We start from the raw sequence: 7,033 nt of genomic DNA on the forward strand, positions 1-7,033 counted from the left end.
TCGCCGTTAAAATTATTGGCTGGTAACTATTTTGATATTTAAATTGCAGTATTTTTAAAAAAAATATGCATATCAATCATAATAAAATTTAATATAAATTAATTAAGTTAAAATAACATATCAAAATTAAAATAAATTAATTTAAATTTAAATTTAAATTAAATAATATGATTATGTATATAGTCTAAAAAAGATACCTATATATTTACATACAACTTTATGTATGTAAAATTTTAGCTACCAAATAGAATTAGCATTAAAATAATTGGAATAATATTTTAAAATAATTCAAATAGGAAACGTTTTGACTAACTACTAAACAGCTATATTTTTTTGAAAATGTTTCATTAACTAAGAAACCTAAACGTATGACATGGATACATTAAAAGTTAAAATTGTTAAAAAGAAAAAGGTAACCGTAGGATAACTAGTGGAACACCAAAAAAATTATTTACTCAATTTCTAATACATGAAAAAATTGTTTGATGTTGGGTTAACAATTGAGTTATCAATTTTACTAAAGAAATAACTCAAGAATAACACATTATATATGTAATGATCAAGTACTACAAAAAAATTATGAAAAAACTATCAAACCAACCTACTGCTAAACATGGTATAACAACGTATGTCTTTTGTTTTTTGATCAAACAATGTATGTCACACTACATATATGTAGCAGTTTTTTTTTTGTAACTGTATGTAACAGTTTTCTTGTTGTTTGATCGGAAAACGGTGATAAAAGAGATGTGGGTTTAACAAAGACGTTTTATTATGGTCGGAAGAAACGTTCAGTCGGTTACAAGAGAAGTAGAGAGAATGCGACAGAGAAGAGGCCGGTAACTCGACGAGCTACCGGAAAAGTACAAATAACGGCAAGATGAAGTAAAGGTGAAAACCCTAATCTAGCCGCCAAGTGTTAGTCAGATGATTTCAGATCCTTTTCTCATTCTTCTTCCTTCTCCTTATATAGTCCTCTGATGTGTCGTTCTTGACCTAGCTTATGTCGTCTTCGTGGACTTTCCTTATTGGGCCGAAAGGCCCATATTCATCCGAGCGGTCGCCGAGCTGGATGCCTCTTAGTCGACGACGGTCGACTCAAGGTACTCTAGAGGCGAGCCGAGAGACTGACCTTTTAAGCCGACTATCCGAGCCATCGCTTTCTTTGGTCCGGGCCAGGCCTTCTATTCCTTGGGCCTTGTGGGATGGTTAGATCCATTCCCTACACTTGTCATGCGATAATTCGGAACCTCATATTACACAGGTCAGGAAACTACTGATGAAAATGTTGATGCATTTCTCAAGTTGTATAATTGTATTATCTATTGAATTCTCTACAAATAGTGTGAATCACTTCGAGATACACTGACGTGTGGAAACTGAAGGGAGACCTTGACCATGAATTAGGTTAGTAGTTGTATATTTCCTTTTTCTTTAGTAACAAAACGAAGAAAAATTTAACTGTTTTATAATAAAAAGTCTAGCCGACCAGACTTTCCTTCAAAAAAGACCAAAAACTCTTAACAATTTCAACAATGTTATAATAGTTGGAAAGAAACATCCTATTTTCCTTTTTTATATCTTTTCAAACACGGTCTTTGTTTTTGTATCTACCTGCACTACCACCTTCCTCTCTTTTGCCTTTTTAGAAAACACTATAATCTCTATATATATATTTCCTCTATGCAGACAAATTCTATATCTTCAACATCTCCTCTAACACGTTTAGTTCATTGATACACATTCATGGAGAAGAGTTTCATGTCTGAGTGCAAACAATCTTCTTCTATCACTTTCTTTACTCTGTTCAACTTGTTCCTCGTCGGTTCTGCAGATGGCTTTCTTCTGCTCGCATCTTTTTATCCACATTCTTTCCTCTTCTTCAACACCACCAACGTGTTGAAGAGAGTTTGATCAAACACATAGAAGAACGAGAAGAAGATGAACTCTGTAAAGAAGACGCAGAGATTGTTATGAGAAGCTTAGGGCTTTCACCCGACTCAGAAAGCGATGGGCTTCAAGAACGGTACAGTTCCAAGGAAATTTCGAGTTTGTTCGAAGAGAAAGAGGCGAGCTTAGAGGAGGTGAAGCAAGCTTTTGATGTGTTCGATGAGAACAGAGATGGCTTTATCGACACTACAGAGTTGCAGAGAGTTTTGACAACACTAGGGTTCAAAGAAGGATCATGTGTAGAGAATTGCATGGTTATGATCAGATCACTAGATGGAAACAAAGACGGAATAATCGATTTCAATGAATTTCTGAAGTTCATGGAGAATAGCTTCTGCTGAATCATATGATATTATATTTTTCTTTAACCATATCAATTCTTTTGTACTTCAAAGCACACTCTTAGCTTATTGATCCTTATCCTTTTGGGATGAGATTGTGTATGTTAAAACACTTAGACATGATTCTTGATATTAATCAGACTTTCATGATATTTTGAAAACTTTTGAGTAATTGTACAACAATGATATTAATCAGGTTTTCAATATTTTGTCAAGAAATTTAATAAATAGCACATGGAGAAATAGAAAAGAAGACACTTGATGATTTCTTAGCTTGTCATGTTAATAGCTTACATAAAGACATGGAATCTGAAGTTGATCAAAAAAAAAAAGACATGGAATCTGATAACAATGATAGGAGTAACCAAGTTCTTGATTAGCTCCCACTCTTTTTTTGTTTCCTTTAGATGTTGAGGCTTTGGTGGCCCACCCCAAGAAAATCTATAAATGCTGGAGGTTTGGTGGCCACCATTGTATATTCTGCTGATGATGATGGCAGTGATAATGACGACAATGATGATGATGGTTCTTGGATGGAGACATGCAGTGTCAGTGCCAAGGAATCTGCAGAGAAGGTTGAGTAGTGGCCATGCATTGGCATGCGTGGAGAACGATACTCTTCTTGGAGATACTGAGCTTTCATGTTAGTTGTTCCCTCTTTTAGCATTTTCCAGCTGTTCTTTTCCATATTCATCTCGTCATCATCTACAGAACATGAAAAACACAAAGAAGCATGAAGCTTAAAAACTCATCAGCACCAAGTGAATCTCCCTACAACTTGCAATCTAGTCAGCTTTTTCCTCTGTGATATATTAACTATAGTGAAGAAATTTTGAGCTCAATTAGTATGTTCCCATAAGCTCGTTACTAGATAATATTAAGAAGACACAAACCAGGAGAGATATTGAAGCTTGTGTGATCTGCATTAGGTTTATGAGCAGACCCATTGAATCTCCTGGTGTAAGAACTTGATTGCTGCCTCAACTTTCTTGCCATGAGGACATGCCAATGATTCTTTAAGGCATTGTCTGTTCTTCCATTGAAAATCTTAGCAATCATAGCCCATTTGTTACCAAATGCTCCGTGAGCTGCAAGTAGCCTCTCTTCTTCCTCAACACTGAAAGCTCTCTTGTTGATCCTTGGGTCTAACTGGTTAAACCACCTCAGTCTGCAACTCTTGCCTTCAACAACCCAAAGAAGCAAGAAAAAAAACATTTTAAATTCACTTCTTGATAAAAATAGCAGAGGAAAGATTGGTTTTTACCTGTTCGTCCTTGCATCTTCTCTGCAATGTGGTTCCAGTTTTGAGGACCGTGAACAGAAACAAGTTCCGTGAGCTGAGAATCCTCAGAAACTCTCCAATGTCCTCTACTACAAACCCTAGAACCTCTCTGCTTCTTCTTTGATTCATCACTCACCTTCACCATCATTGTTTTATTAGAGAACTCCACTACATTGTTTTCTCCATCCCCATTAAATGCTCTACTGCAAGGGAGATCAAAAGGGTATGCTTGGAAAAATGAGATATCCATCTAACTCTTCTTCTCTTGGTCTCTCTCCTAGAACAATGTCTAATATACAACACAGAGACATATACATATAGGCATGTGATGTTTGTGATTCGGTGATGGTTGTGTTATCGTATGTAATCTTTTTGATTGCCAAAAATGGAAACCTGAGGAAAGAGAAGAACCCCACGCATACATCTTTCATGGTTGCTCTGTTAAGAACAGTTTCAGTTCTCTGACATTATGTTTAAAAAAAAACTCGTTGGAATATTTGTCACCTTATATTCTTCTCCCCACGCTTTACCATTTTCTAAAATATACCATTTCCTTGTATAGGTATAAATGTATATATGTGTATACGACCAAAAATATTCAGAACCATTTTTAGATACAATTTAAATATAACATGTGTATGTGTGTAGGTAATAATGCATACTAAGGTGACCAATATTCAAACTCGTAAAGCACTAATATTATGCGCTAAAATTCATATAAAAGATTAAAGTTATCAAGATATTTAGTTCTGTTTTAGACGCCTAAATACATAGGATCAGCCTAACAGAACCTGCGAGATCTAGTATATAAGGACAATACTAAATGGAACACATGTTGACCTATTTTATGTAGAGTCGATCCCGAAATTTTCGTCATAGTACTACTAAGAATGGCTAAAATTTTCAAGGACATCTTACAACGTTTTAAAGCTATAATAGTTCCAACTAGTGACATCTTTTAACAGGCTTATGGTGGATTAAAAGTAATATAGGCCAATCATTAGGCATTAGTTGTCGATTTATATATAGATTTAAAACTTAAGTTCTGTTATTAAAGTTTTAGAGACTTTAAAAGTAATGTACAATAATTCTCAATAAAAATAAAAACTTTCCTTAAATAGAATTTTGAGAATTTTATCTAAAATATACAACCTATTGATTAAAAAATCTTAAAAAAATACTCATCTATCAACAAAAATTCTTGTTATCCTAATATCTAAATCACAACCCCAAATCTACAATATTTCTATAAAAAATGAAAACTTTCATAAAATAGAATTTTTGAGAATTATATTTTAAAATTACAACTATTGATCAAAAAATCTAAAAGAATACACATCTATCAACAAAAATTCTTGTTATCAAAATTTCTAAATCAGAACCCCAAAACTACAATAGTTCTCAATAAAAATAAAAATTTTCCTTAAATAGAATTTTAGACAATTTATCTAAAATATACAACGTATTGATAAAAAAATCTTAAAGAATACACATCTATCAACAAAAATTCTTGTTATCCTAATTTCTAAATCAGAACCTCAAAACTACAATAGTTCTCAATAAAAATAAAAACTTTCCTTAAATAGAATTTTTGAGAATTTTATCTAAAATAAAAAACCTATTGATAAAAAAATCTTAAAAAATACTCATCTATCAACAAAAATTCTTGTAATCCTAATTTATAAATCACAACCCCTAATCTAAAATATTTCTATAAAAAATGAAAACTTTCCTAAAATATAATTTTTGAGAATTATTTTTTAAAAATACAACTATTGATCAAAAAATCTAAAAGAATATTCATCTATAAACAAAAAATTCTTGTTGTTCTAATTTCTAATTATAAACCCAAATCCACACTATTATTCACAAAAATGAAAACTTTCCAAAAATAGAATTTTTGAGAATTTTATCTAAAGTATACAACCTATTGATCAAAACTTTTAAAAGAATACACATCTATCAACAAAATTTTTTGTTATCCTAATTTCTAAATCAGAACCTCAAAACTACCATAGTTCTCAACAAAAATAAAAATTTTCCTTAAATAGAATTTTTGAGAATTTTATCTAAAATATAAAACCTATTGATAAAAAAATCTTAAAAAATACTCATCTATCAACAAAAATTCTTGTTATCCTAATTTCTAAATCAGAACCCCAAAAACTACAATAGTTCTCAATAAAAATAAAAACTTTCCTTAAATAGAATTTTTGAGAATTTTATCTAAAATATACAACCTATTGATAAAAAAATCTTAAAGAATACACATCTATCAACAAAAATTCTTGTTATCTTAATTTCTAAATCAGAACCTCAAAACTACAATAGTTCTCAATAAAAATAAAAACTTTCCTTAAATAGAAATTTTGAGAATTTTATCTAAAATATACAGCCTATTGATAAAAAAAATCTTAAAAAATATTCATCAATCAACAAAAATTATTGTTATCCTAATTTTACATCACAACCCCAAATCTACAAAATTTCTATAAAAACTAAAACTTTCCTAAAATAGAATTTTTGAGAATTACTTTTAAAAAATATAACTATTGATAAAAAAAATCTAAAAGAATACTCATCAATAAACAAAAAAATTCTTGTTATCCTAATTTCTAAACCAAAATCCCAAATCCACACTATTATTCAAAAAAATGAAAACTTTCCAAAATAGAATTTTTGAGAATTTTATCTAAACTATACAACCTATTGATCAAAACTTTTAAAAGAATACACATCAACCTATTGATCAAAACTGAAGTTATGTTATTAAAGTTTTAGAGACTTTAAAAGTAATGTACAATAGTTCTCAATAAAAATAAAAACTTTCCTTAAATAGAACTTTTGAGAATTTTATCTAAAATATAAAACATATTGATAAAAAAATCTTAAAAAATGCTCATCTATCAACAAAAATTCTTGTTATCCTAATATCTAAATCACAACCCCAAATCTACAATATTTCTATAAAAATGAAAAACTATCCTAAAATAGAATTTTTGAGAATTATTTTTTAAAATTACAACTATTGAACAAAAAATCTGAAATAATACACATCTATCAACAAAAACTCTTGTTATCAAAATTTCTAAATCAGAACCCCAAAACTACAACAATTCTCAATAAAAATAAAAACTTTCCTTAAATAGAATTTTAGACAATTTATCTAAAATATACAACATATTGATAAAAAAATCTTAAAGAATACACATCTATCAACAAAAATTCTTGTTATCCTAATTTCTAAATCAGAACCTCAAAAATACAATAGTTCTCAATAAAAATAAAAACTTTCCTTAAATAGAATTTTTGAGAATTTTATCTAAAATAAAAAACCTATCGATAAAAAAATCTTAAAAAATACTCATCTATCAACAAAAATTCTTGTAACCCTAATTTATAAATCACAACCCCTAATCTAAAATATTTCTATAAAAAAATGAAAACTTTCCTAAAATAT

The 7,033-nt window shown here is 29.9% G+C and overlaps 2 pseudogenes; one reads left to right on the top strand and one right to left on the bottom strand.

The window, feature by feature from the left end:
- The first annotated feature begins 1,746 nt into the window (after window positions 1-1,746).
- LOC106395132 lies at window positions 1,747-2,454 on the top strand (annotated as a pseudogene).
- A 179-nt stretch (window positions 2,455-2,633) lies between these two features.
- LOC106392892 lies at window positions 2,634-5,207 on the bottom strand (annotated as a pseudogene).
- Window positions 5,208-7,033: the final 1,826 nt, after the last annotated feature.

This window comes from Brassica napus, chromosome A9 (genome assembly GCF_020379485.1).
Source record: "Brassica napus cultivar Da-Ae chromosome A9, Da-Ae, whole genome shotgun sequence".
Taxonomy (NCBI): Eukaryota; Viridiplantae; Streptophyta; class Magnoliopsida; order Brassicales; family Brassicaceae; genus Brassica; species Brassica napus.